Here is a 27,415-nt window from a genome sequence, read left to right as displayed (position 1 = left end):
AGGGAATTCTAAGTGTCACTCGGTATACTGAGTGCAGCTATTACTTATTAAATGAGAATACAAAACTGAAATGTCACCGTGTTTGGGTGCAGGTATTACCTGGTGCCAGTTTCCACTCTGGTCCTTTCAGACATGCCAAGAGGAAGGCAGAGTTAGTAAAAGTGTTCAGCAGACTGTCGTGGTATAACCTCAGTCAGCAACTAAGTACCACACAGCCACTCACTTACTTCCCCCTCACTGACTCCACAGGATGAGGAAGAGAATCAGGGAAAAAAAAAAAATCTCATGGGTTGAGATAAGAACAGTTTAATAGCTATTATAATAGTAAGGAAAAGGAAAGAAAGAGAAGAATAAAATCCAGGAAAGACAAATGATGACACAGCACAACTTCCCACTCCCCACTGACTGATGCCCAGCCCATGCACAAGTGGCCACCAGAAGCTCATGGCCAAATTCTCAAGTTTATATGCTGGCATAGAATGTCCCTTTGGCTAGTTTGGCTCATTTATCCCAGCATTTTGTACACCTGCTCATTAGCAGACTATGGGAGACTGAAAAGCCCTTAATGTAGGGTAAAAGCTATTTAGCAACAACCAAAAGATCAGTGTGTTATCAATTTATTCTCATCCTAAATTCAAAACCCAGCACTGTATCAGCTACTAGGAAGAAAACTATCTCCACCTCAGCTGAAACTAGGACACAGATCTCTCTTGGTGTTGCTCTATAATTGTAAGACACATGTTGCACTCCCACAAGATATTTATTGGAGGTTAGTGAGCCACTGTGCCTCAGACTATGAACTCTTGAGTTTGAGTTATTTTAAGGGTTATACTGGGCAACATTACTTTACCTTCTGGTCATCCATCCTCCAGCATTGCTCAGAATCTTGTTTAAATGCCATACAAAACAAATGCCCTCTGCTTAACCCCTTGGTTAAAATGACAAGCGAAAGTATTAAACATATTGATAAAAACCAGGTTTCTGTACAAAAACGTTGGTGATAGTTGTCAGAGCAATAAACGTTTATCTAAACATTTTTCTCAATTACTTGTCTTCCACCGTTGTGTAAACATATTTGCTAGTCTCAATTTCACTCAATATGTCCAAGCACACGGGTTTTCTTTTGTGGACATCATAAATATGGACAATCTCTGGGAGAGATTTAAAAGCTAATGGGTCCCATATGTTCAAAGTGCAGCCTGGCTTCTGCCTGCCTGTTAATAGGCACATACATCCCTTCAGCTTCACGTCCAAATGGAATGGTGACAGCACAGAGAGGGGGACAGATTGGGACTGAAGATCACAACACAGCCTCACAGATCATCCTTTCACCCTTTCCTTTAGAGTCAGAGAAAATGCACAGATGTAACCCAGGATGCCAAATAGGGCCATGTGTTGCAAATACCATGTCTTCATTTAAGATGTTTCAGATCTGACATCCTGACTCCATGTCGGGGTGCATGAGAGCATTTGCTAACAAGGAATGCTGGAGCAGCTGAGAGAAGAGAAGGCTTCAGGGTGACCTAATCAGAGCCTTCCAGTACCTGAGGGGATCCTACAAGAAAGATGGAGAGAGACTATTTACAAGAGCAGGTAAGGACAAGGGGGAATGGCTCCAAACTTGCAGAGAGTAGGTTTAAGATTACATATCAGAAAAAAAATATTTACTGTGAGGATGATGAGGCACTGCAACAGGTTGCCCAGATAAGTTGTGGATGTCCCACCCCTGGCAGTGTTCAAGGCCAGGTTGGATGGAGCTCTGAGCAAGCTAGTCTAGTGGAAGGTGTCCCTGCCCATGGCAGGGGGCTTGGAACAAGATGATCTTTTAAGTCCCTTCCAACACAAACCATTCTATGATTCTATGAAGTCTGTGGATTTCTTTCCCATCTATCTCATCTATCACAGGGTGTTTTTCAATGGGTGTTTGCCACAGCTGCCCAATGGTTTGTATCAGACACAGCATTTAGACTATGTGGATTCTCCCTATGGGTCAATCTGAAAGTTAAAATCAATCTGAAATTTATTGGTTTTCCAAATTATAAATCTTACAGAGTGAAAACTTTGTTTCAGTCACTTTTGAAGGAGTCTCAGATTTTATGGCCTCTGTGTCTTAGCATTGGAAATCGTTTTGAACCTGTGGCTGCTCTCTTGGATTTGTGAGGAGAACAAGACTTTTGGGGTTTTGCCAGATCTCAGCTGCACAGATGTATTTGGTGTTGTTCTCTGGGGTTATTTTTTCCAGCTTGTGGACTGCTTTATTAGTGTGATGGATGCAGTTTGAGACTTGTGGATGAGGGAACGTTGAGACAGATGTCAGCTCTCTCTTCTGAAGCATTTCTGTAATCTGGAAGCTGCTGTGATGACTGATGTACACGCCATGCAATGGAACAAAGTCTTCCTTGTTACTGATGAGCAGGACCACTGGCATCTGTTGGTTTCTACAGTGGTTGGCATTTGATGTCTGTATTTTCTGAAGTTACCAAAACTTTCACTGTATGGCGCCTGACTTGTAGCAAGCTTTATCCAAGGGACATTCTCTACCAGTTTATGAGGGTAGATGTATTTTTAACACTCAGAATCACAGAGACATTACTGTAATAGAGAGAGGTAAGTACTTTATAAGAGTACTGTGTAATAGGCTGCTCTATTAAAAACCCATGAAGTGAATCGTCAGATGATGTTATTGCCGCCTACCTCCCCTGAAGTCAGACTGATGATGAGGGTCCTTTATCCTCATGTTTTCATCCATTTTCAATTACCATTTAAGCATCAAGTTGTCGTGTCTCACTGGATCCTGCACATTGCAGCACTGTCATAGAGGTGTCCCACTCGTGTTCTGTGCAAGAAGAAAAAAGGCCAAACCACGTATTTTCTATACAGTTCTTTGGCTGGATTCACATATTCTGAACATGTCACTGCCTATGACTGGGAGGCAGGATAATTGGATGGGATGAGTAAGAATTCAAATCATCAAGATACAGGATAGAAAAGTCAACGTACCCCATTTATACGCCTCAGTACCAGCCAGATCATTTGGAGGGAGCCAGAATTTGGCCCACCTCCTCCTATTTTAAACAAAATGTGTGAGTTATACACTTGTCTCTACTATATCCAGATAGAACAATATCAAAACAGATCAGCATAGATTTAGGCCAAAAATCTGGTTCCTTATTGTTCTGGCACAGAAGTGAGTATTCAAACAGATACAAGATCTTGAATTCACACATTTACATACCTAATAGTCTTACTCATAAGAAAAGCGAGAAGTAACATAAGCCTAATTTGCCTTTCCTTCAGAGCAGATGCTCCTTCAGATTCATGTACTGAATTATTCATATCACAGTGAGTTGAGTCCTGTCATTCTTTGTGTTAGAAAATTTCCATGGTGGACAACATACTGCACATATAAAACTACATCACTTCATAACTGCTGAATGTCTGGTCTGAAGTCTCTTGGGATGTCTGCAATTGCTCTATCTTTATACCAAGACTACAAATGAATTTTTTTCTCTCTCAAGTGGAAGTTCAGTACAACATTCGTATTGGTTATAAGCCATCTTTAGATGTTAAGGGATCTGTACATGTTTTTTTGGGAGTTATTTTCTCTGAGATCCAATAATAAATTAACGGTGGTTCTAAAACTCTAGATGTGAGGTATCCTATAACCTATGCTTTAAATAAAAATTTCTCAGAGACACCCAGAGCACCATATAGGCAGGTAATGTGTAAAATAAAGAGGTGCTTCCATAAATCCAAACATTGAAAAGCATATCCTCACACCAACCTGTGTTTAGATTTTTTTTTTTAATTGTGTATGCTATGAAGTGTGAATATTTTACGTTTTGCTTCTGTAGCTTACGAAATAATTATCAACCATTTATATAGCACCATAAATTTGCCACCACAGAGCAAAGCACATTCACTGCACAGATTTCTCCTGCATTTTGTAATGTAGCATTCTGGGTCCATTGGATAATTCTGAATATGTCAAAATTTAAATGTAGAATCAGCAAGATCTGAAAGACATTCAAACTGATGAAATGCTGCAGTGTCCCCTGTGCCATCAGGTATCAAAATTCACCTCTGAATTCAGTGTCATAACAATTTTGCTATTCTTAACGTGCCCTTTCTTAAACAGGTGCTGAAGAAATGGGTTTAGATGAGGTAGTATTTACCAGTTTTACAAACTATTGTTTGTATTTTTATAATAATTAGTATTAATGCTAAGACACAATTAAAAAGTCACACGTTTAAAGTCAGTTCTATCAGGGATGTCCTAAGATAGGATGAAAGTGCTTAAATGCCAATGGCAAGTTAATGAAAATCAGCAATTACAGTTTTGTGGAAGAGAATTCAGTGCTCCAACAGCACTGGAAAGCTTTCATTTCGATTTTGCTTCCTTATTTGAGATCCCAGTGTTGGAAGATTGAGTTTACTTGTCCAGAAAATGTTCCTCTGTCCTTTCTTCTGTTTCTATGCCTGTCTCTCTTTCTGGCTCCCGATTCTCTCTCTCAGCAACATGGATTAATAATTTCAGAGTGTAAGCCCTATTTTGGACAGGTGAGAAGCTGATTTTTCAAACCCTTGTGGTTAACAAGTTTGGGGGGCTCAAACACACCAAGCAAAGTTAAAAATGGGCAGAGTTGGGGAGGCAGGGCCAACCCTGTACCTGTGCTATGGGGCAACATGGCATTTCTCTTTCTCAACACAGCACCCTTCAGCTTAATTCACTCTGCTCTTAAATCATTTTGGTGGGTTTTGCTTAATGTGTTTTTTTTTATTCCAGAACAATATTATTTCATGCTCTGCAATCCCTGGTGAAGGCACCAGTGCATTAATGTGCCTGCATTAGGCACGCAGCTTCCACAGCTTTCCGGTGGGAAACGACACTTTTATAATTCACGGATGTGCTTTCTGAAATAATAACTCAAAATTGCATTCTGTTTTATTTAATCTTCTTTAATTGGCATCTCAGAGGCTTTGCAGGAATCTGGCTGCAGATTTTCCACTTGCTGTTGGATCATACTTTTTTTTTCTTTTTTTACTGTTAGCAACTGCGTGCAGAGAAAAGCACATTCTTTGACAACAGTCCCTGCATGAAGATTCTTAATTAAATTGTACTCAGCATGTTGTAAAAAATTGCAAGGTTTTGGAGGCATGAGGTGTAAAAATAATGTAGCATTTTACATGGCAGCTTTGCATTTTAGCAGGATTCCACAACACTTTCTTTGCCTTCAACATAAAATACTGCTGAAAGAAATGACTTAAAAATCACATATACTTTGTCTTCTCTTAAGTTTTAATTTTGCTTATCTTTCTTAAAAGTTGTTAAAGGCCTCTTGCTATTAATGTTGGAGTATATACAACATTTATTCATGCACACAAAATAGATTTAGGATAAATTCCAAGCTTGTACACACAAATATCCATTGACAAATAACTCCTGCTGATTAATTAAAATATTAAAAAAAAAAAGGAAAGGGAAGAAAAGAAAAGAAAAGAAAAGGATTGAAATAAGTCCCATGTATGAGGTACACTTTGGATTTTTGACCAGTTCTATTCATGATGCTCTTTTTACCCATAAGGACCTCTGTTCCTCCTATGTGCATGTGTATATACACGTCACAGAAAAACAAACTTCTGGAATGAGAGAAAGGAGATTTTAAGACTATCCCTCACGCCAGAATATAACACCTCCAGGCTCCTCCCTGTTTCAACTGGCTTCACCACTTGCATTTTTGTGTGAAAATACTGAATCCCCAGAACTCACCAAGCACCTCTTCCTCTTGGCTTGTTCCTGTCCTTGTTGGATTTATGGCAGATGCACCAGGTGGGACCCTGTGCATTTGTGGGGTTACCAGGGGCCTGCTGATGCTGAAGATGTGCAGGTGCCATTCAGCACATGCAGGAGTCTTGGTGCACCCAGGTACAGCTGGGTACGCTCTGATTTTGGGGTCAGTCTGAGGAGGTGCTGCAGTCATTCGGCCATGGTGCCATTTTCTCCACTAATCAAGTGTTCCCAGACACCTTCCTGTAGGGCATTCCCTAACCCTGGACCGCTCTGGGATGCAGAGCATGAGGAAAAATCAGTCTAATCCTTCTGTGAGGAAATGCCTCTGTCTTTTCTCCATTAACAGCAAGCAGCTCTTTGGAGCATGCAGCAATGAAACAGGCCACTTGCACCAGGATAACTGGTTCCCTTCTTGGCCAGAAGACATCCCTACCTGCCCGCTGGGCTTACTGCAGGCACAGCCTGGACATGAAATGCGCATTAGTGGGAGGGACCGTCCCAAAAGAGATGCTGCTTCTTTCTTTCTCTATCAGTAAGGGCTGTGTGCTGAAATGCTGCACACTTTTTTCCTTGTAGAGTCCAGGTTCTCAGTAGTGGACAAGCTGCCAGAAGAGGTCCCTCTTCCACCACTGCCCACTCATCCCCTTCCCGTGCCCGGGTACTGTCCCGATCCCAGCCTCTCACTCCCTATGTGGTCTCTTCACCGCTCCCGTGGCAACTCTTCCTGGGGTGCATGGCAAGGCCAACTCTGAAATCACCGGGGAAAGCATCACTCACCTCTCCCTGGGAAGTTTATTTTCTGAATTTAAATGCCTCACCTCTGCATTCCCAGCACAGCCCTACAACCAGAGGCAGCAATGTGCCACGTGAGGCAGGAGCAAGGTGCTGGCAAGTCTTCAGGTGACTTTACACTAAATAAAATGTCATAGCCTCCCTGTTCTGGGGGAGCGTGAGAGGGATACTTACTTAACTGCATGGGAGAGCAATTTGCAAGGAGCAGGCAAGGGTCTCTTCTCGCGCACTTCCCTCCGTTGTCCCTAACCTTCCTATGTGAGCCTCCGTGGGGAAATCGCAAGTCACAGCTTTGAAAGCTTTTTCCACACTCTTGTGCCCACACTATCCAGGGGGACTGTGGGAGGGAAAATTAACAGCAACTCCTTTAGAGGTTTCTGGGACACGCTGTGCTGATGTGGGGGAGTGTTAGCTGTCCTTTCCCTTTCTCTCATCTAAAAGATGCTGCTGTGAGCCTTGCAGGCAGGCATGTGGGTCTGGCACCTCCTTCAGGGACTCAGGACTCTGGTGGAATGGAAATGATCCCTTCTAAGACATGGCAGACCAGCAGCTGGGCATTCAGGTGAGCCTCCCCCCTGCTCTTACTGAGAGGGAGGGTGACTCTCAGGACCTCATGGGCTGCAAAGAGAATAGCAACATGAATCAACATAATGATACGTAATTCTTGGCAAAGCACAGTCAATAATCAAGTCTTGCTTTTCAGGAACTGCTGGTGAATTCAGCCCTTGCAAGGAACCTCTGACTGTGACCTTTGCAAAGTAAGGGCTCTGCTTACCCCCAGCACATTTACTGTACATGCAAGGTGGCATCCTTGCATGCAGATATCTTCCCTGTGGTGTGACTTGTGGGGCCATCTGCCAGGAGATGTCCAGGTGAGGTTGGGACCTGCAGCTGCAGTGAAAAAAACCCTCAATATTAGTAACAAACACCAAGGAAAATCATGTTTGGAGTCAAGCCACAGTGTCTCACCACATGTGGTATCGTGGTCAGCCTGGGTGCTGTTTCCTAAGCAGAATTGAAAAGCGGGGCACACAAAGCTCACCTCATCTTTGAGCTGTTTGCTCACATGTGTCCTGCCAATCCACCTATCTCAGTACTTCTTGTGGTCACTCATCAGGAATAAAATCAGACAGTGACAGACACATGTCTTTACAGATAGGAGCCATTATGATATGACATACATGTGCCTGCAGGAGTAAACAAACATTATGTGAAGATCAAAGCCTCTGAGAAATACAGACAGTTGTAAACTGGAAAAATCTCTTGAGTTCTGTTGTCTGTTCCAGTGTTGAACAGGCATTCATTCCTCCCTGTGACCTGCACACAAGATGTAACAGAAATACCCATTATTTGTCTCTATGAAGATTTCATGACAGTATAGCACATCTGGATGCAACTTGAAGTGCTTACATAATCTCAAGGGAGCCTGAAACAAACCCCAGTCAACTAATCTTTGAAATAAACTCAGTATAAACCAGATTAAAAATATCCATGTTTCATTTTCATCAGAATGAGGTGTGTTCTCCAGCCTTAAATATGCAGGTCTCTGATTAGTCACTAAAATAGTCTGGCATAGATATTGATAGAGAACCAAGTTCTCTAGGCTGTGCATCCTTCTCCTGTTTGTCTATTAAGAAAGCCTTATCCCTATATGCAAAAAAACACACACTCACCCTGTTGTAATTACTTACTTTAGAACATGAAAGCTCTTCACTAACAAACACAGAGATCCAGATATGCCCTGTTACTGTTTCCCTGTGGTAAGTTCTAAAAAAAAAAAAAACAAAAACGGGGGGGGCAAAAAAAATGGGGGAAAAGTGTTGTTAGAGCCTTTTAAATTCAAGTAAGCTGTAAGAACAGCTCTGCCACCAAGTTTTCTCTGCAGTGTATAAGGGTGTGTGGGAGGTAATTCCTGCAGGGAGGTAAAGAAAACCTCTGTAATCTCAAGAACTTGCTGGAAAAATTCAACCAATGGTTTCAGTACAAGACTTAATTGACCATTTTCAATTATCACAAAGAATAGGACAGAAATACAACCTTTGTACCCCAAAGATGAGAGAACAGCAGATTTGCTAGCTCCCAAGCTCTTGACATGAATGTCTTGTTCCTTACACTCTCTATCTTCATTTGCAATAGCTATGTTTGGTATAACCTTAGCAGTTTCCAAGCACAGCCCTTCTCAAAATCCAAGGAGCTGGCCTGAATCCTTTACTTGCATAAATCTGTGTTACTCCATGCAAGTGTCAACTAGGCAAGGGCTGAATCTGGTCCTGATCCAAATAATTTTTGATTGTTTTTTTGTCTGAGGCAATCAGTTCGTGAGAGAAGCATCGGAGTGCTTTAGTTTTCAAGGCAGAATTACCTTTATAGAGTGGGGGTCCTTTTTCACAGTGTGCATCCAGTCCTATTTGGACTGCCTTCTGGCTCACTGTTTTCCTTGTGTATTAACAAGTTAATGTCACTGATTTGAGTGGGGTCACTCTGGCTGCTCTGCACGAAAAGGCTGATCCACCTCACATAAGCACGTGACCCAGAGAACTGGATTTATACAAAGGGAAGGAGACTTATTTCCCCATCAGTCAAAGAAAAGGAAGTTTCCCCAGATCATGATGACTAAAGAACCACCAATCTCACTTGAGACTTAAACCTGACAATTGATGTTCATTCAAGCACCCATCCACATACACTTCAATTTAGATCTCAGACTAATGTTAGAGCCACTTGTTCAATTAATATGCTAGTTAATTAATTCTGCTGTTATCTATTTTCGTTTCTCAGCAGAATAATCAGATATCCCTTCCCTACTAAATCAAACCTGCCTGCAGTATGTCAGAATGAATAAGACCATCTCTTTAATTTCCCAGGCATTAAGCAATTAAAGCTTCCTTGCATGGGAGAACAGTGTGTTACTGCCACTGGTGAACAGATATGACTGATATGTACTTTCTTTAGGGAAACATATAGAAGATGAAATATCTCCTATCCATGTATGCCACAGTTTATCTCTGTGCTTTGCATTTATTACTAATGAGCACTACTAATTAACTGTGTTAAAATACTTCTCAGGGGAGTGCTACATATCTGAAGTGCGATTTTGTCAAGTGGATCATTTCAGGGCACTTGGAGCTGATGTGCCCCACAGAAGGTCCCCAGGACAGCACTGTGCTGGAAAACACTATGGAGACCACTGTAGGAGAAGATCCTCTGGCCAGGGACTGTGCTGTGGCAACACTGCTGTTGTGATATGCTCACACAGAGCAAAGCCACCCCCAAAATTATAGCCATGTGAGTTTTGTCATGCAAGGGGTGAAGAAGGACCCCAGTTCTCCTTTTCCCAGGACCCAACTCCTCTTTGAACGTCTCTGAATCCCCTTTACTGGGAGAGGTTTGCAGGAATTTGAAATTCAGTTAAGCTGTGGGGAAAAACAAATAGAGAAAGGGACACCTTCAGAAAACACTGCAAATAACATCAGGACTCTGTTGTGTAGAGCAGCAGTGTCTGTGCACCTACCTGGAAGGAACTTGAGTGTCTGATATTTGCCCTCAGGATGCAAGAGAGAGATGCAGCAAGATTTGCTCAGGAAAGGTAAGTTACTATAGGGAGAGTCATGGCACACCATCCACTGAGATGGAGATAGAAGTTTGAAGCCAGGACGTATTTTGATGACTGTGGTCATCATGATAAAGCACATGTGAAGCTGACCTGCAGGTTTTTCCCTGATTAGACTGTTTTCAATCTTGGAGAGTGGTTCTTTCCTTTCATGTTTGATACTGAAGTAATGCCATGTTATGCTAATTCCTTTGATTCAGCCACATAACATAAAGGAAAGCAAGTAGTATAGTCACCTGGCATAGTACCAAAAAAGAAAGACAGCAGCTAGTGCAAACTGATGAAAACAAGTGCAGTTTCATACGGACTGGAGACTAATGAGCTGAGTTTTATCCACACCAGCCAATGTGAAGTGATTGCATGTGCCAGTGTCCAAGAATCCTGAAAAGTCAGAGTGCAGGGTTGTATATATTCATTGCTAGCTCATCCATAAGGGTGGGATTCCATGTAGACAGATGAGTGGGCATGTGCATCCTGGTGTTTGTGGCACAAGTGAAAAGTCTTTTGAATATTTCTATATTTAAGAGAATGCTTTGCAAGGATAATACGGGCTGCTGTCATATCTGAAGCTTATTCTCACTCATCTTGCCTTCAAGGTGATCAGACTTGACCATTAAAATGAGCCAAACATTCAGAGCTGAATTCTTAGTTACCTCTCAATATTGGATAATCTGCAACGAAACTAAGTGTAAATTACAGATTCCAATATCCAGGATTATATATGACAGTTCAGTATAAAAGCTAATTTTTGCTAAATCTTTTTTTTCCTGGTTTTAGATGTTTCAGCCAGTCAGGAAAGGGATAAAACACCAAGTGAGAGGATGCAATTGGCAACTCAAGTAAATAGCTGAAGCAAAATTTCCCACTAGTTAAGAAGATTGTTAGGTTGATTAAATGACATAGAATTGTATGTGATGGATGCATTTCCAAACATCAAGTTGGTATTGAAAATATTCCACCATGGAAAACTAAGCCAGCCTAAGCCTGGGCTGTAAGAAAATCTCAGTGATTTTGTCCTAACCTTACTCTCAATTTACCTTCTTTAGCCTACCTATTTTTGGAAGTGTTTCCATCAAGTAGTGCCACCTTTTGCCTCTGCTGAGTTCCCTGGTTGCTTAAATGCCAGTGCTCTGGGACAGGTCTTTGCTGGTGGCTGACTGCATTCAGGAGGGACCTCTGTGTCCAGAGGGATGGAAGGAGAGTAAACAAGAGATTTGTAGCTCAGGAACAGGAGATACTGATGAAAAAAGACAAATGAGAAAAACTTAATTCCAAACAAGATAACAGGAATCATTGTGTTAAAGCCAAGAGCCTATTCTTTGTGCTGCTACATTCTGGTCTGAATCTGGCCCTCAAGTGCCATCAATGTCTGGCTTTTTCTCTGAAGAAAATTCCTTTCAGAAATGTTGAGCCTCAGCCTAATACAATTAAGATTCAGGGTAGCTAAGTGGGCAAGATGTAAGGAGGGGGAGCCACAGTCTGTCTGTGTGTGTGTCTGTCAGACTCAGTAAGCAGTGTAAGAATTAAAATCTGTTTCGCCTTATGAAATCCTGTGAACAGACCATCCTATCTCCTGTTACAGCTGTAACTGCAATTGCATGGCTCTTAGGAATCCTCTTTATTAAGGTTTTGTGGTAGCCTACAAAGTGCATGGCAGGGTATGTTTTCCACTTGAACTAAGTAGTGTACTTGTGATTTATGAAAAAGCACTAAACGATAACACCGCATGTCTTAGGCAAAAATACCAAACAGAAGGGACAAGATGATCCTGTTGATATCTGCTACCCAGCAAGCCTGACACACCAGGAGCTGGACAGAACAGGATGTTCTTAGAATTGGTTATGTTGAATATTATGTTCCAAAGAAAATAAAAAGCTGGGGAAAATTGACTTCCCTGGCTGTGATGGTGTTCAGGAATTTTATTGGTCTCTTTTGTTATAAAGAGAGAGATGGAGACACAGCAGTATTGCGAAGATACATCAAAGCTTTTCCACTTGAATTGTTGCAGCTTCAGAAATTCCCCCAGTTTGGTAATTCACATCTGATTAATTGGGTTCTAAATCTCTTTAATCAACACCTAGAGAATTTGGCCAGCCCAGCCATCAACCTTTTGTTCCTGTTAGCAGCAAGCAGCAGATGCTGTTCCCAATCATTTCACACCCACGTGTGCAGCCACGGCCTCAGGGCAGCTGTGCAATGCCTGTGTGGTGAGTCCCAGTCCCAATATGGTACTGGGGATCTCATTCTCCACCACTCTGAAAGGGCAGCCTCCAGAAGTGCCTCCTGGGCTGCCTCTCTCCACACATGGAGCGACATATTTTACTGTGTCTAGTGGCAATTTTGGGCATGAAGGGCCTTTAGAGCTCAAAAACACACCTTCTAGTGGTGTCCTGTGCCTGTAGGCCATGGCTTGCTGTCTGGGAAGAAGCCAAATCTGGTTTTAAAGATGGGTTTGGAGCACACCTCAAAATAAAATTTGGGCATATCTGTTGCGAATTCAGGCTGCCATGCTATTATAGCCTTGGTCATGCATAACTGAAGGCTGATCTCTATGTTTGTACTAGCACATTATCCTCTTTGTCATCATGGTTATTAATCTTACATGTAATTCCTTAATACCCTTACAGACATTTTATTTTAATTTAGGTGCACAGTCTGTAACATCACCATTTTAATTTGCTGCATATATTTTAATCCATTAGCTGATGACTGTTTGATAGCAGGACAGAAGAAAATAGGATTGGATCACCACAATTAGTGGTGAAAATATCTCAGTGACATTCATATGAATTATTCAGTTTACTTCATAATCCAGAGAGTTACAATCCTTTTATTATGTGACAAAGCCAATGCATTAGAGACCATGGGAAAGATAAGTTATATCTGAAATGTGAAGCTTTATTAATATCATTGGTTTCCATCAACATCGTTTAAAATCCATCCTAACTTTTTAACAGATCATAATACTTAATCTTTCTCCATCCTTCCCTCAAGACAGTTATTTCAGTAGTAGATCTTTATACACTATAAAATAGGCTTGGCAAATACAGGGTAATTATTAGCTTTCCAGGTCAAGCTACAGGTTCCCTTGTGTGTATATTTTTCATTCTTGTCTGAGGACAGACAGGCTAATGGATCATTGAACTGCAGGGGAAGAATTATTTAGTCAGTGGTTCATAGACTTGCCAGTATCAGAATGACCCAAAACTGCATTTACATTGCTATTGTGGTGATAACATTTTGCAATATAGTGGATGTGGAATACAATTTGTCAGTGGTTTTGTGTGTTTATAGGGCATACTAATTGCAAAATCTCTTGCTAAGTGCTTTCTTTTGGATGTATAAAAGATTAATTTGGGTGGACTGGTATATAGTGAGCTAAACTATACCACTGTTGTATTCAACACTCAACTGCAGGATCTGCATAAGGCTTTTACTCATATTTATTACTGGCAGAAAAATAAAATTAAAATTTGGTACATAGTCAAACATTTATTTTTAAATATCATATGGCTTAGCAAGTCTCTATCAAGCATCTGAGCTTCCATAAGCAGTGATGTGCATACTTTCAGTCTAATTAAAAAAATCTAATGCGTTAGTTCAAGCTGTGTCTGTTCTTCTGTCCACATACTGACTCTCATTAACCATTCTGTTATCCTGGTTTTTATGAAGGTGTATTTGTTTTGCCACCCATGAAACCTTAAATATGCTACTTCTGTTTTCAGGTTAAAAGACTAATTTTCAGTTTTTAATTCTTCAATGTCTAATGTAAGTCTTTACTTATTGCATTTAGCACAGGAAAAACCAAAGAAACTTCATCCTCTACCAACATGGGAGAAGCTCTTTTGTTGGTAGGAGATTTGTGAGGTCCCTTCACTACCAGGCTGAGGTGGGAACAGTCAGTGAAGAGCACAACTCCTTCAGAAGCTCAAGTACCCTCAGTTCCACTCAGAGCCTTAAATCCACTCACTTTAGCAAATAAACGTATAAACTCTCTTGTAAATATAAACAACTAAACCCAGCAGCCTGGGTGAGCAGACGAAAGTCAGTGGGCAGAGAGACTTTAGGTGGTGTAAGTCAAACACTTGAAGAATTTGCTGTTGTAATTAAAAATTACTGAGAAAAGAAAACTGCTCACTGGCTCACATTTCCTAGACCTGTCCAGTGGAGATGCAGTGGTACATTTCTGTTTAGTTTATAGAGTTTGAACATGCTTTCCTAAAGCTCTGTATCCTGTGGTTTCCTTGCAGAAAATTACTCTCTCTGCAGTCCACCAAGCAGCTAAAATGGTTTGTAACAGCCCACATCGATAGCAGCTATTAAGACATTACTCATTTCTTTCCTCCCTTCAGTACTTGATACAGTAAATGGCACAGCTATTGACTTCATGCAGACAGCACTTTTAGGGAAATGGAGATGCTTAGAGATGATTTCCTTGAGGGGCTTTTTTCCCTGGCCATGGGAGGTTAATCTCAGATCACTGAAGTACAGTATCCTGATGGAAAAGCTCTATGCTTCAGATGTCAAAATAAGCACCCTCCACACAAGTAAATGACTAGATGACAAATCACAAGGATGTATCTCAGTAAGTTTCAGTTTCAATTTGTGTAAATGTTTGACTCCTGAGTTTAAAATGAATCCCTGCAGCTCTTCCCTGGTAAACGGTTCTGTCAGCACCATTTTAGACTTCCTATCTGAGCTGGACAGAAATGGAATAAGCCTGGTAAAAAGCAGGTGGTAGGAGAACTGAGGCACTTGGCAACTAATGCAGATAGAAGAAAAAGTGAGGCTCAGTGGATGGGTATTAGGAAAAAATTCTTTACTATGAGGATGGGGATGCACTGGAACAGATTGTCCAGAGAAGCTATGGATGCCCCATCCTGGAAGTGTTCAAGGCCAGGTTGGATGGAGTACTGAACAGCTTGGTCTAGTGGTAGGTGCCCCTGCCCATGACACGGGATTGGAACTGGATGATCTTTGGGGTCACTTCCAACCTGGACCATTCTATGATTCTATGTTCAGAACATTCTTAAAATCACAGGAGGTCAAGGAGACCAAATGGGTCACAAAAGAAGAGATGGTCAGAGGTTCAGGTTTTTCAGCTATTTCAACTTTAGGGCCAAAACTTTCTGGATCTAACCCACAGTCTTGAAGAAGGCAAGGAAAACGCTATCTTGATGCTTCTGTAATGCAAGAGTGTCTATGTTTTCTTGGAAATATCCAGTTTATTTCCAGTTTCCACAGTACTTGCAGCTGCTGAGGATTATTGCAGATGCTGTAACAAATTGATAAACAGTGTGGGTGGAACCCCATAGTGGGAAAGTTCAGGTTGCTTGGTTTATTTACTGAAGATATATCTGTTTCTGTAGCAGCTGCATCCTTACTAATTGCATTCACATTTTAATTGTACCAAATCTCCCTAATTGCTAGTCCAGTGGGGTAATCATAAATGCAAAAATCTGGAGGATCATATAGATATGCAGATTATATCTACAGTTTCATACAGTCATAGATTTTATACTGAAAAACCCAGGACACAGTGATTCAAAGGCCATTTCAAAACATGAGCATTTTGCTTCTGAGCATTTACTGACTCTGAAGCAATAAAAAGCCATGACAAATTTTGATTACTCAGTAGGTATTGTTTTTGAGTAAGAAGTCCTTTCATTCTGATTTTGTCCTCTTGAACAAGAGCAGCCATGCACAGAAATTCAGATTTGAAGCTGAAGATGGTACAATGCTTTTTTTCTGACATTTCTCCCTTGCAGAAAATTACAGCTGTCAAACTGTTAGGCCAAGCTGCACTTCGGAATATAAACAGGATTTTATCTCAGAACAAGTCAGTCCCCCTCTTGCCAGCTTCCTAATTTCCTGTCGTAGCAAATGCCTTCTCATGCAGAGTTCTTCCTGGCTGGTTTTCAATTAGCCTTCTCTGGCTACCCAACTGTTTGTGCAATGGAGAAAGAGTCCTTCAGTCATTAGTGAGGGAAACCACTCCGTAAACAAAACAGACAAGGTTTAGTTCTTCTGGAAAAAAAAAAAAAAAGTGGAGAGGGCAGCTGTTAATCGAAGTCAGACATGGAAAGTACTTTGTGCACTGAAAAAAGTTGAAGCACTGTGATTGTCTCACCCAACAAGAGGATACAGCAAAATATGTGATCAGCAGTGATCTGCAGTGTTGCATGAAAATTTACTACAGAAAGGTAAGAAGAAGAAGTGGAATAGACTGGACTGAAACCACAGAATGCTGATTTGTTGTGTGTTATTAGTGAAGTGGGAATTAAGCCTTCCTTGTTATTTTAAAACTTGTTTCTTTCCAGAAGAAAATGGCAGAGATTTTAGACTTCTAATCTATGTCTGTTATTTGTTGTTGAGTTTCTATACTATTCTGAAATAGGAAATTTCTTCACGGGGGTAGCTTTTCATTCCTCAGAAGAATTAAAAACAACTATCTAATTTCCTCTTCTCTGTCAGGCTACAACTATTTCTTGTTCTCCTTTCAGATACCCTCATATTCAGCTCCCTTTTCTGCAGAACACGGGGGAAAACAGCCATGGCTTGGCCATCACAAGAGGGAAAATATACTCCACATACCCAAGCTCATGTGACAGGCTTCAGTGCTGCCACTTGTGTGCTTTCCATTGTAATTCACACCTGAAGGAGGGCCAGACACCTAGTAAAATGAAGAAATAAAGATACAGAGAAACAACTATGTGAGGCCCACAGGGACACATTGGATTAACTTTTCCATGAGTCTGGAAAACTATGCTGACGTTGCTTTTCCTGGGAGCAGGGAAAGAAACTCCGACCTGAAAACAGCAGTTCAGTGGGTGCGTCAGCTAATTATTTATGATTGAGCTATATGTGTCAGATGGCAACAGGTAAAAGCACAGTTTATTTCTCTGGTTTATTTCAAGGACAAATGTTTTCGTAACAGTGGAGCACCTGCAGGTCAGCACAGCCCTCCTTGATTTGTGATCATTTGTTCTGTCTCTCATTAAACTCACTGCCTCTGCAGTCCATCCCTATGTGGGACACAGTCTTTCGCTTCATTCTATTTATACAACGTGTACAGCACAAAAAGTAAAGGGCCTTCTGAACAAGAGGAATTGACTGAAAATGTGTTATCTTTCCTATCTGAGCTGTGATGTGGTTGTTTCACACAGAGTGGTCAAGGTCCCCTTTGCTGATAACAGTAACCTGACCTTCCTTCTTCAGGGAAACTGCTCACAGAGATTTCTAAACACAGAGGAAAATTAGCAACTGGTGACTACCGGTCTGGAACTTTTGTGACATCTAAAACCAGACACCAGAGTTTCCTGTGATTTCATGTGGATGTAGATTTCTCTTCTGCCCCTTTCCCACAGCTCTGAGAACTTACCCTTCCCACATCTGCAGGAGAAGAGCAGGAGACAGAGAGCTGGCACCTTACATGACCTGATACAGGGAGCATTTGGGGTTTTTTAAGCAAATAATAACTGAGTCTTTTGCACGGCATAAACTGCAGACTTTCCCTCTGTAATTCCACCCATAGATGAAAATAATTCTATCTCCTAAGCAAGAGAACCATGTTGGAATCTGACAAATTTCAGTTATATTGAAATGTGTCTTTCTGAAGCCATCATATCACAATTTAAGGATTGAGTGAGGATGAATATTTCCTTTCAGTTGGTGTCTGTACTTGCCTTACTACAGAGTTGCTACTTCTCATTTGTATTTTATCTTCTGTCTACTGTATGTTTTTACAACCTGTGTTTATCTAAAGAACTTTTAAAGTTATCTGGTTTGTCTACAGGTTCCTACAGGCATTGATTGAGGGCTCTTGTTCTGATGGACTATGTCTACCAGATAGTAAGGTGGAAGGTGAGTGTGTAAAAGGACAGAAAAGCAGAGCTAGAAATGACTTAGTACCAGTGCACTGAAAGGCCTCCTTCTCCTCCAGCCAGACTCATCTGTCTCTCACTCAGTGCCCTCAAGAGAGCCAAAAGCCATGGACATGGATTTCCAGAGGTCAGACCCAACTGCTCCAATCCCCTATCCATGTAGTACTGAAGACAAGCCTGAACCTTAGAAAACTTGGATCCAGAAGTAAAGTACAATGTTCATTTAAATCAGGTTTGATTTGACTGGGGCTTTTCTGGTTTGGTGCTGATCCATATTACCTATCTTCTGAGTGTGATAAATTGCAGCAAGATTTCCTCGCCACCAGCTTTGAACCTAATAATTAAGACTGGTTGGGTGACTAAATAATTTACTTGATGAATTTCATGCCATTTTTGAAAAACTAATCTCTGAAAGTTGTTTTCACTTTCCGTATAACTCTGCAAGATAAGTGTTAGAGGAGTTCCTGACAAATTTCTTGGAAGCAAAAGCAATTACTGTTAGCAAACAGCCTTCAAGGAAACATATGCTCATCCATTTTAGTCCTGCCTGTGTTGTATATCTAAAATTATAATGTATTTTCACAGGAGAAGAACCTACACTGTTAAATCAGCCAGTGGACTGTAACAGGATGGTGCCAGCCGAGAAAATGTGTTTTTTAAAAAGTGGACACCTCTGGCTCTTCTGAAGATAATTGGTTTGATAGTTTGAGACAAGTCATGTGGCTCTTCTGGGGAGAAACGTGTATTAAATGAAACGTCAGTTTGAATAATTTAAGAATTAATTCTCCTCCCATGGACTCATCAACATTCATCTTACATCAATGGTTTAAAACCTGCCTTAACTAAATGGGGATCTCAGACAATTATTGCATGTTTCCTTAAGACTGCATGAAATGTAGTGCATCCATGGAGAGAAACTTAGTGTTTCCATCTCCACAGAATCAGGCCAGTGTTTCCATCCTCCTAACAGGACAGATGGTTTCCTCAGCAGAGGATTATTTTTGAGTGGTGGTGAAGAATACAAGTGCAAACATCTAAAGTTTTCAACAGCAAAGAGAAGAACATCTGGGAACAGCAGTGTGGGAAAGAAAGAAAAGAGTCTATTTTATTCCCAGCAATTCCCACATGTCCTGATACTTCATTTATTCCAGTTCCAGAATAAAAACAAGTAGTGGGATTTCCAAGGCAATTGTTAGTGGTTTGTATCCTGTATATCCACCTCGTAGCGTGTGGAAATGATAGTTTCTCTGCTTCTTTCATGACTCTTCTCATTTCTCCTCCCATAAATTGGTGTTGTTCTCCTTCTCCTCTGCCATCAATTACTCATGTACGTAGAGGCAGCATGACTGACTCAGCAGATAGTGCCATCCCTTCTGGGAACAAGTACAGGACATGTGCAACAAGTCTGATGTCCCAAAAATCTGTATATGTAAATATACTGTCAAATGTGGAATCAGAGACTAAAAAGTACAGGACTCACCTACCTTTAGGATGATATGTATGTCCTGCTTCACTAAACATGTAGAGCTGATGGAGTGGGGAATGCAAAAGCCTACTGAGGAGATGGTCAGGCACGTCTGACATTTACATTTACATGCTTGGGAAACACTGACAACAGAAATTTCTGTGGCAAGAACTGGAGTCACATCAATGCCTAAAATGGGACTTCTTCCCCTAAATCTACATAGACATTGTACTCTGGAGTCTTACCACAAATCCTGTAGCAATGTTGTGGTAAACAGTGGGATAAAATTCTGATTTTCTAGGATCCAGGTCAGGTAATTTGTCTGTATTATTTACCTGTATCATTTCCTATCAGTCCACTTTAAGTTTGATTTTGTTCATGCAGTGACAGGGATTCTTTGCTTCTTGCTTTCATTTCAGGGTTAAAGCCATTCATTTATGACCATAAATTAATTTAATGCAGAACTTATGTTCAAACTGCAGATTTAGTGCAGGATTTTCTCATATCCACATGATGTCTTCACTTCCAGAAAGGAATATTGTTTCTTTTCAGAATATGCTGTAACTAGTACAAGCAGACAGTGTTCCTAATTGCTTCAAAAGCCAATAAAAACAAGATGATATCATGTTGTGTTAAGAAGCAGTAGAGCAATTCATGGGAAAACAGCTTTTTCCAATTCATTTAGGTGCTTATCTCCTTTTCATCTGTGCCTCCTCTCATGCCTTTTAACAAACGAGCTTATACCAAGCACATTACAGGAATTGTCATCTTCTCAGGAGTACCAAGAGGACTGGGGGGTAGGACGCTAGAAAAAGCTGCTCAGAGAGGCTATGGATGCTCCATCCCTGGAAGTGTTTAAGGCCAGGTCGAATGGAGCTCTGAGAGACCTGGTGTAGTAAAAGGTATCCATGTGCATAGCAGGGGGGTTGTAACTAGATGATCTTTAAGGTCCCTTCCAACCCAAGTCATGCTATGATTCTATGATTCTAAGATATGGACTCAGGCAGTATTTGTTTTCACCTAGAAAAAAAAGGTATTTTCGAGTATTTTTTTCCCCTAATAATAGGATTGCTTTCCTAGCTGGGATCTGTCACTGTCCCTGCTAATGACTCGGTTACAAATGTATCTCCTCTCATGAGACTACCCTGGAGAGACAAACACTGTGAAATGCAGGAGACTGGGACACAATTCTGGATAGCAAGTTTTCCCCAGACTTTTCAAGTCAATGTATTTGCAGGAAGCTAATTAACATTTTCTATGAGCCATCATGTGAGATATTTCCTAAAGCTAGAGTTATGCTCCTTTAGCCCTGGAGCACAAACAATGTAACGTGACTGTGTGAGTGATCAGAATCCAGCAGTGTATCCTGAATGTCTCAGCTATAAATAGATTCATAACAGAAACACAACTTAATTTCATACACATCCAGACATATAACTCCTATATGAAATTAAACATGTAGATATTGCTATGAAAGAAAAACACAAGATTACCTGGTGCAAGCATCCCTTACTGTTCATTCTTTTCTCACATGTAGTAAAATCTGAAGCAAATTAGGACCTGAAACATGGGCTGTTTTTATCATGCCTTAAGCAGAAGACTATCCTTTTTTTCATGTATGGTAAAAATCATGTCATTAACTACTTATTCTCACCCACAAAAGAGAAAGGAAAATTCTCTGGGGATTTCAGGGTAGTCAAGAAGAAGATGTAAGTAATCTTTCTTGAGCTAAAGGGTTATTTTATAATAATGTGGCTGAGACAAAGGCTCTTCTAGGAAGTGTTTTTTGTCTATAAAGAATTTATTTTCAGCAAAAGGAGATGAGTGCAGAGGCAGCAGCACTGCCAGGGCTACTACTTAATGAGTTTAATTCTCTTTGACCCTAGTGATACCACTTCTTCCCTTGACAGTCTGCAGATTAAAACAAACGTGCAAAAGAGCAACAGAACCAATTAAGTCAGATTTCCTACAGATTTGTGTGCTACACTGCCTCTTCCTCCACTGCCACAACTGCCTCAGCTAGGCATTCCTACTTCAAACAGCTTTATCAAAGACCATGGAATCGTAGAATGGTTTGGGTTGGAAGGGACCTCAAAGATCACCTAAGACTAGGATGATGGGGTGAGCGCTGTTTGTGCACTTTCTCTGTTAAATTGGCCACTTCAAATAAAGTAGAAACCATTTGTTAGCTACAAATGCTCATTAGCAGTGAGCTGGAACTACATATGCTTAATGAGTTGGCGACCTGCTGTTGTGAAATACCTCTTTGGGCCTTGCTCCAGTGTCTCTTTACAGAGCAGCCTGTTTGCAGGATTTATAACTAGGAGCACTCTTGTGACATGAGGCATCATTCAGATTGCATGACACGAAGTTTGTGCCACAACATTTGTCAAAGATATGGCTGAGGACTTTTTTTGCCCTTAGGGAGTGGTCACTTCTCTGTCATCCTACAATAATGTCCCATTTATAAGTAATTACCTGTATGTTCTTCTTGGGAGTGAATGAACTACAAAGGGTAAAATATAAAGAGGCTTCACTGTATTGTTCAAATGGTTCCTAGCCCAACAGGAAGGCCTTGCTGGAATTATCTGACACAACATATTTTTTTCTGGCTGAGACCGTAGAATCATTGAATGGTCTGGGTTAGAGGGGACCTTAAAGATCAGCTACTTTGAACTCCCCTCCCATGGGCAGGGAAACTTTCCACTAGACCGGGTTGCTCAGAGCCCCATGCAACCTGGTCTTGAACACTTCCAGGGATGGGGCAGCCACATCTTCTCTGGGCAACCTGCTCCAGTGCCTTTACACCAAAGAATTTCTTCCTAACGTCTAATCTAAACCTAGAGATGTCCCTATCTGGACTGTTCCCCAAGTTCCCATCCTGGTCAGCAAAGACAAATTAGCATTTCTAGGGCACAATATATCTCAGTCTGTTGTCAACTTCTAGATTAAGTGAGCAGCATCCTTAAATGCCTGTGTCTTTCCATGGACAAAGTCAGCTGAGAGCTACTATGCTGGATTTCCTCTGTACAACCCTTGTTGGCTGACTCTCAGTTATCACAGAGGGAGCTTTAGTGTCCCCTCAGGTGGACACTAAAGTTGGGCAAGATGAACCTCAGTGCACCGCGCTGTTTGTTCCCGTGTTTTCAGAAGAATTTGCAAACTATGTTGTCTGCTTTTCACATATGCTTTGTTTTCTTCTCACCTTGGCCTCGCTTTAGCTTAAAATGATATTTAGGTAACTGATTTTTACCAAATAAATGCATCCTTACTGGGATATTGAAAACAATTTGCAAGAGAATGAAGGACAGAATTATTCTTTGAGTTAGCGAAGACTGAACTCTATAAAACATTAGAAATATGACAGGTACTTATAAGCAGTTTCAGGCTACTTTTCTTTCCTTTCTCTTCTCTCCACTTGATTATTTTGTCAGGGTTTTATTCTGTGTCTTATTAGATCAGTGCTACATCTAGTTAAAATACACAGAGCTTTCTATAAGGAGTAGGGAAAAGGGGAGGGAGCAAGGACTGCAAAGCTCTCACCTTGTTGTTATCAAAACAAACTTCCATCTCCCAAATTAACCTCCCAAATTCAACTTTGTCTAACTGCAAAAGGACATAACATGTTGCCATTAACCACTGCTTTGAAGTGAATAACACATGACCTTCTGCAGTGGCTTTGACTCCAGATTGGAGAGGAGATCTGTGCCGATATCCGCACATCACCTCTGCTGTGCAAACAGAGGGAAGGCCACGGTCACCCAGCAATTGCTGAGTCAAGAACTGAACTCGGGATCCCTGAGCATTAGTCCAATGTAAAATCCACAGCATGACGAAACACTGTCTACAGGAAACGTGCTATTGTTTTGCTCAGGGCTCGCATAGGAGAGAATCTGAATTAATTCTTTCAATGCTGAGTGGTTTTCCTGCTGAAATCTTTGTCTCTGCAGGAGACAGATAGATGTGAAATTGAAATGTCCTCAACTTCTCTGGCACTCGCTGGGTGCCCCAAAGCACAAACAATGAGGTTCAATGTCGACAAATAAATCTGCTGTGTGGGCAGCCAGGGAATATTTCTGAGGGGTAAAACTCTGGTGCATGGCTGATCATCTCTTGGCGCCTGAACTGCTGTCAATGAAGAAGATGTTTATCCTCTTTCTGGAGGGAGAGATAGGCCCTGGATGGAGGGAGGCCACAATTCAGTAATAAAAGCTTTGGGGAATTGTATACACTCTCCTGAGGTCAGAGCAGACCTGCTAAGCATGGTAGCAGTATCAAGGATGGTAAGAAACTTTTGACAAAAATAATGAAATGTCTGTTAGAATTAGAATTATGTTTAACCAAACAGTAGCAAAATGGTTCTTAGAGGAAAAATTTTAATACCAGTGTCCCCAAAGATGAGGCAGTCTGTAGTTTACTTGAGTTTGCCAGAGCCCCCTTTCCTCTTTCAAATAGCAGATGGAGGAGAAACCAGGGTGTGTTAGTACTACTGCTCAAATGTGAATCAAAAGATTCTGTAAATTCTGTAAATCAAAAAATGCTGTAAACAAAGAATTTCAATTCCTATGTTCAAAACACATGGAGGAAGTTGTCCTATGGGGCTGAAATGTGCTTTTTTCCTGCACAATTTGCTTTGAAAATTTTAATGCTGCCTCAAATTAAAATATTAAATTCTGCTCTACTTTGGGAGGAATGTAGTGTTTATGCCTCTGGGGGTCCTGAAGAAAAATTGCTTGAGTAGGTTTTACATTATTTTGCAGCAACTGGTGCTGATGTGATTATATTGACATGACAGAAGTCTAAGAAATATGACCCACCACAAGTATATTGACTTTGGAATAACTTCTCCCAACTTTTTTACACAGTGGGTTTTTTTTTCAGTTTTCTACCTACAGAGTCCGTATGTTCCAATCCAAACACCTCTAAGCTTTTGAGCACAACTTCACAGTCCATCCTGGAAGCTAGCTCAGGATAAGATGGATTTACAAGCAAATTCACAGCCCAGCTAAGTCAATGCTAGCTTATCCAAATAAGCAAGACTCTTACAGACCCAGAAAGTGGCAGGTTTCATTTCAAGGCTCCATTAGGCCTCCAAGCCCAGGTTTCTGACTGCCCCAGCCCAGCCCAGGTGGCTGGGTGGCAGAAGTTTATGTAGTGTTGCATCCCCAGATTGCTCCCTTACCAAAAAAAAATAATCTCTTCAATGAATTGGCTCATCATCCTTATGTGTATGTAATACCTCCTCTTGCTTCACTTTGTTACTCACTCATACTGCTACATCCAAACTGCAGCCAAACCTCTGGTTACTAAACTAGAGATATAATTCCCTTCAGCGGTAGTAAGATAATACTTAAACATACAGTGCTGCAGGGTGCCTGAGCGTTCATTTCTGCACACCTGATCCTGAAGAATTGATGCTTGCTTGACTAGTTGTTACAGCTGCAGTCTTTATACACTTTAAGAGATGTCTTTGTTCAAAATAAATGGTTATGGGCATATGTAATATGGTTTTATACATTCTAGTTACAGGATATGTATACAATTATTCACCACAAGGTCTCTGTTCTCCTTCCACAGCCTTTGAGATGTAACATCCTCATAGCATGACTAATGGCTTCATTAACATAGTCTAGCCATGCACACCTCTTTGCTACAGGGTTATTTGTTTTGTTAGGCTCTCAGTCTGGTCCCTCTCATAGTTGTATTCCTTTAGTGATGAGCACTCAGCTACCCAAAATGTCCATTTATAGCCTTGGGGCCACCGATTTCATCCTTTACCTGGATACTCAAAACCTCTCCAATCCTCCTGTAAGAGTTCACTCTATATATTCTTATTTTAGGATCATTGATAGTTCAGCTTACATGATAATGGTCGCTTAGGAAATTTATATAATCTTTTGGTAAGTGTTTGTTATTAGCACCTGTGACAGTACCACCAGCACATTATCAAAACCGCTTTACAAAAATACATAATGTACAGCCACTCTTACAAAGTGGCTGATACAATTGGAATCATAGAATGGCTTGGGATGGAAGGGACCTTAAAGATCAACTAATTCCAACTGCCCTGCTGTGGGCAGAGACACCTCCCACTAGACCAGGTTGCTCAGAGCCCCATCCAAACACTTCCAGGGATGGGGCATCCACAGCGTCTCTGGGCAACATGTGCCTGTGTCTCACCACCCTCACAGTAAAGAATTTCTTCCTAATAATTAATCTAAACTTACTCTCAGTTTGAAGCCATTCCCCCCTGTCCTGTCATCTTGTAAATAGTCCCTCTCCATCTGTCTTGTAGGCTCCCTTCAGATACCTGAGGCTGCAATCAGGTCACCCCGAACCCTTCTCTTTTCCAGGGTTAACATATCAAGTTCTCTCAGGCTTTCCTCATAGGAGAGATACTTCAACCCTGTAATCATCTTGTTGGCTTCCTCTGGACTCACTCCGACTCTTACCAACCCATCACCTGTTTTTCTGCAGCTGCCTGTCGAATTTCATGTTACAATGCTGCTTCTCCTATGTCTGTCTACCTGCTAAATTCTGAGAAGGGAGCTTGCAGAACTGCTGCAAAAGGCTTTGAGCTTCTGCACCTCCCTCTCTTCACGTCAGTCCATTTGTATGGCCTCCTTTTGCTTACATATATTTTGCACGTTATCCCACACCCCATTTTCCACATCACATTTTTACTTTTTTTCCCTCTCATTTTCTTTCCCTTTTGAGCAACCCTGATTATTCAAATCCCAATTTGTTTTAGAGAATGTGCAGTCCTTGCTGCTGGCTGTGTAACCAGGATATTTGTTTCTCCAGACTGGCATCCTCACTGCTCTCTCAAATAGAGAGAGACAGGCTATACATTTGTTTCTGCACAAGGTAAAATGAAGGTTACAATGAGCGTGTTGAAGGTGTAGCTGCGAGATGTGGGCAAGCTGCCAATATTTCCTGCTCAGGAATCAATATTTTTTGATTCCTTTTAGTTCACTTTGTAGTCAGTCTGAGTAAGCAAAAAGTGTTTCTCCTGGAGGCCTACGGTCAACAAGATAAGAATCATTAAAATATTATCTCCATGTAGAGCTTCTGCAGAAAAAATGTGGATGGAAGGTGACCTTTTCCATACTTCCAAGGGCTGTATGAAAATTATATGCTGAAGATATTGTCCCGATGAATATGAACATAAATTTTAATTTTCTTCTGAGAAACCTCAATGGAAATTTCATCTGCTTTTGCCAATGACCTGGTAACTATCAAACACTTCTTCATTTGAGCAAATCCTCCATCCAGAGCTTTGCTCTGTGTGGCCATAGCCTTGGTCAGCAGTTCATAGCTGGTATCACAGACTGATGGCATCCTGAAAGGGGTCCTCAAATTCACTGTCAGCCCAGCGTGGCTGGTTCAGTGTCTGCAGCTCAGGGATGAGCTTTGCAAGTTGTACCACAGATTTGACAGAGTTGTGATGCCCATTTACCTACTCTGAGGGCACCAGATGGCACTGCCCTTCCAAAAACCTTTCCAAGGTGAGAGCCGGGAAGAGAAGTGTCTCTTTAGCCATCAGGGTACCTCCAGGATGCTGTGACTAAAGGAATTGGATTACTGTAGGAGGAGTGCTTCTCTGATTGCTTTCAATTCCCTTTGCAAGGCTGAGCAATGCACACTGTCACTGCAGGTACTTCTCTCGAAATGTGCCTCAAAGGAAAAGCCATCCCAGTTCAGAGGGCAGGTATGTACAGTAGCTCAAAAAGAGAAAAGAGGTATTAATGTTTTAATGACAATCTATCTTTGAGATGACTGCTAAACCTACCAGTTCACAGCTGCACATGGGGCTGACTGGGAGGTTGTTCGACTTGAATGCAAAAAACTCAAATATTCTCCAAAATGTTTTG

General features: G+C 41.2%; 2 long non-coding RNA genes across 6 annotated transcripts in view; both read right to left on the bottom strand.

The window, feature by feature from the left end:
• Positions 1-317: 317 nt before the first annotated feature.
• Positions 318-3,665, bottom strand: LOC116787134. Its single transcript, XR_004357180.1, has 3 exons — positions 3,001-3,665; positions 2,695-2,836; positions 318-1,555 (listed from the first exon to the last, which is right to left on the bottom strand). It is a non-coding gene; the product is annotated as an uncharacterized LOC116787134 (long non-coding RNA).
• A 2,437-nt stretch (positions 3,666-6,102) lies between these two features.
• Positions 6,103-27,415, bottom strand: part of LOC116787333 — a 40,709-nt gene continuing 19,396 nt past the window's right edge. For 3 of the 5 annotated variants that reach the window (XR_004357248.1, XR_004357253.1, XR_004357252.1), the window contains one exon: positions 6,103-8,350. This is a non-coding gene — a long non-coding RNA (uncharacterized LOC116787333). The remainder of the gene's footprint in view (positions 8,351-27,415) is intronic. The other 2 variants (XR_004357250.1, XR_004357249.1) reach the window with 2 other exon arrangements.

Source organism: Chiroxiphia lanceolata, chromosome 5 (genome assembly GCF_009829145.1).
Source record: "Chiroxiphia lanceolata isolate bChiLan1 chromosome 5, bChiLan1.pri, whole genome shotgun sequence".
NCBI classification, from domain to species: Eukaryota; Metazoa; Chordata; class Aves; order Passeriformes; family Pipridae; genus Chiroxiphia; species Chiroxiphia lanceolata.
Note: the sequence above shows the minus strand (reverse complement) of the source record. Positions and strands in the feature narration are given on the sequence as shown.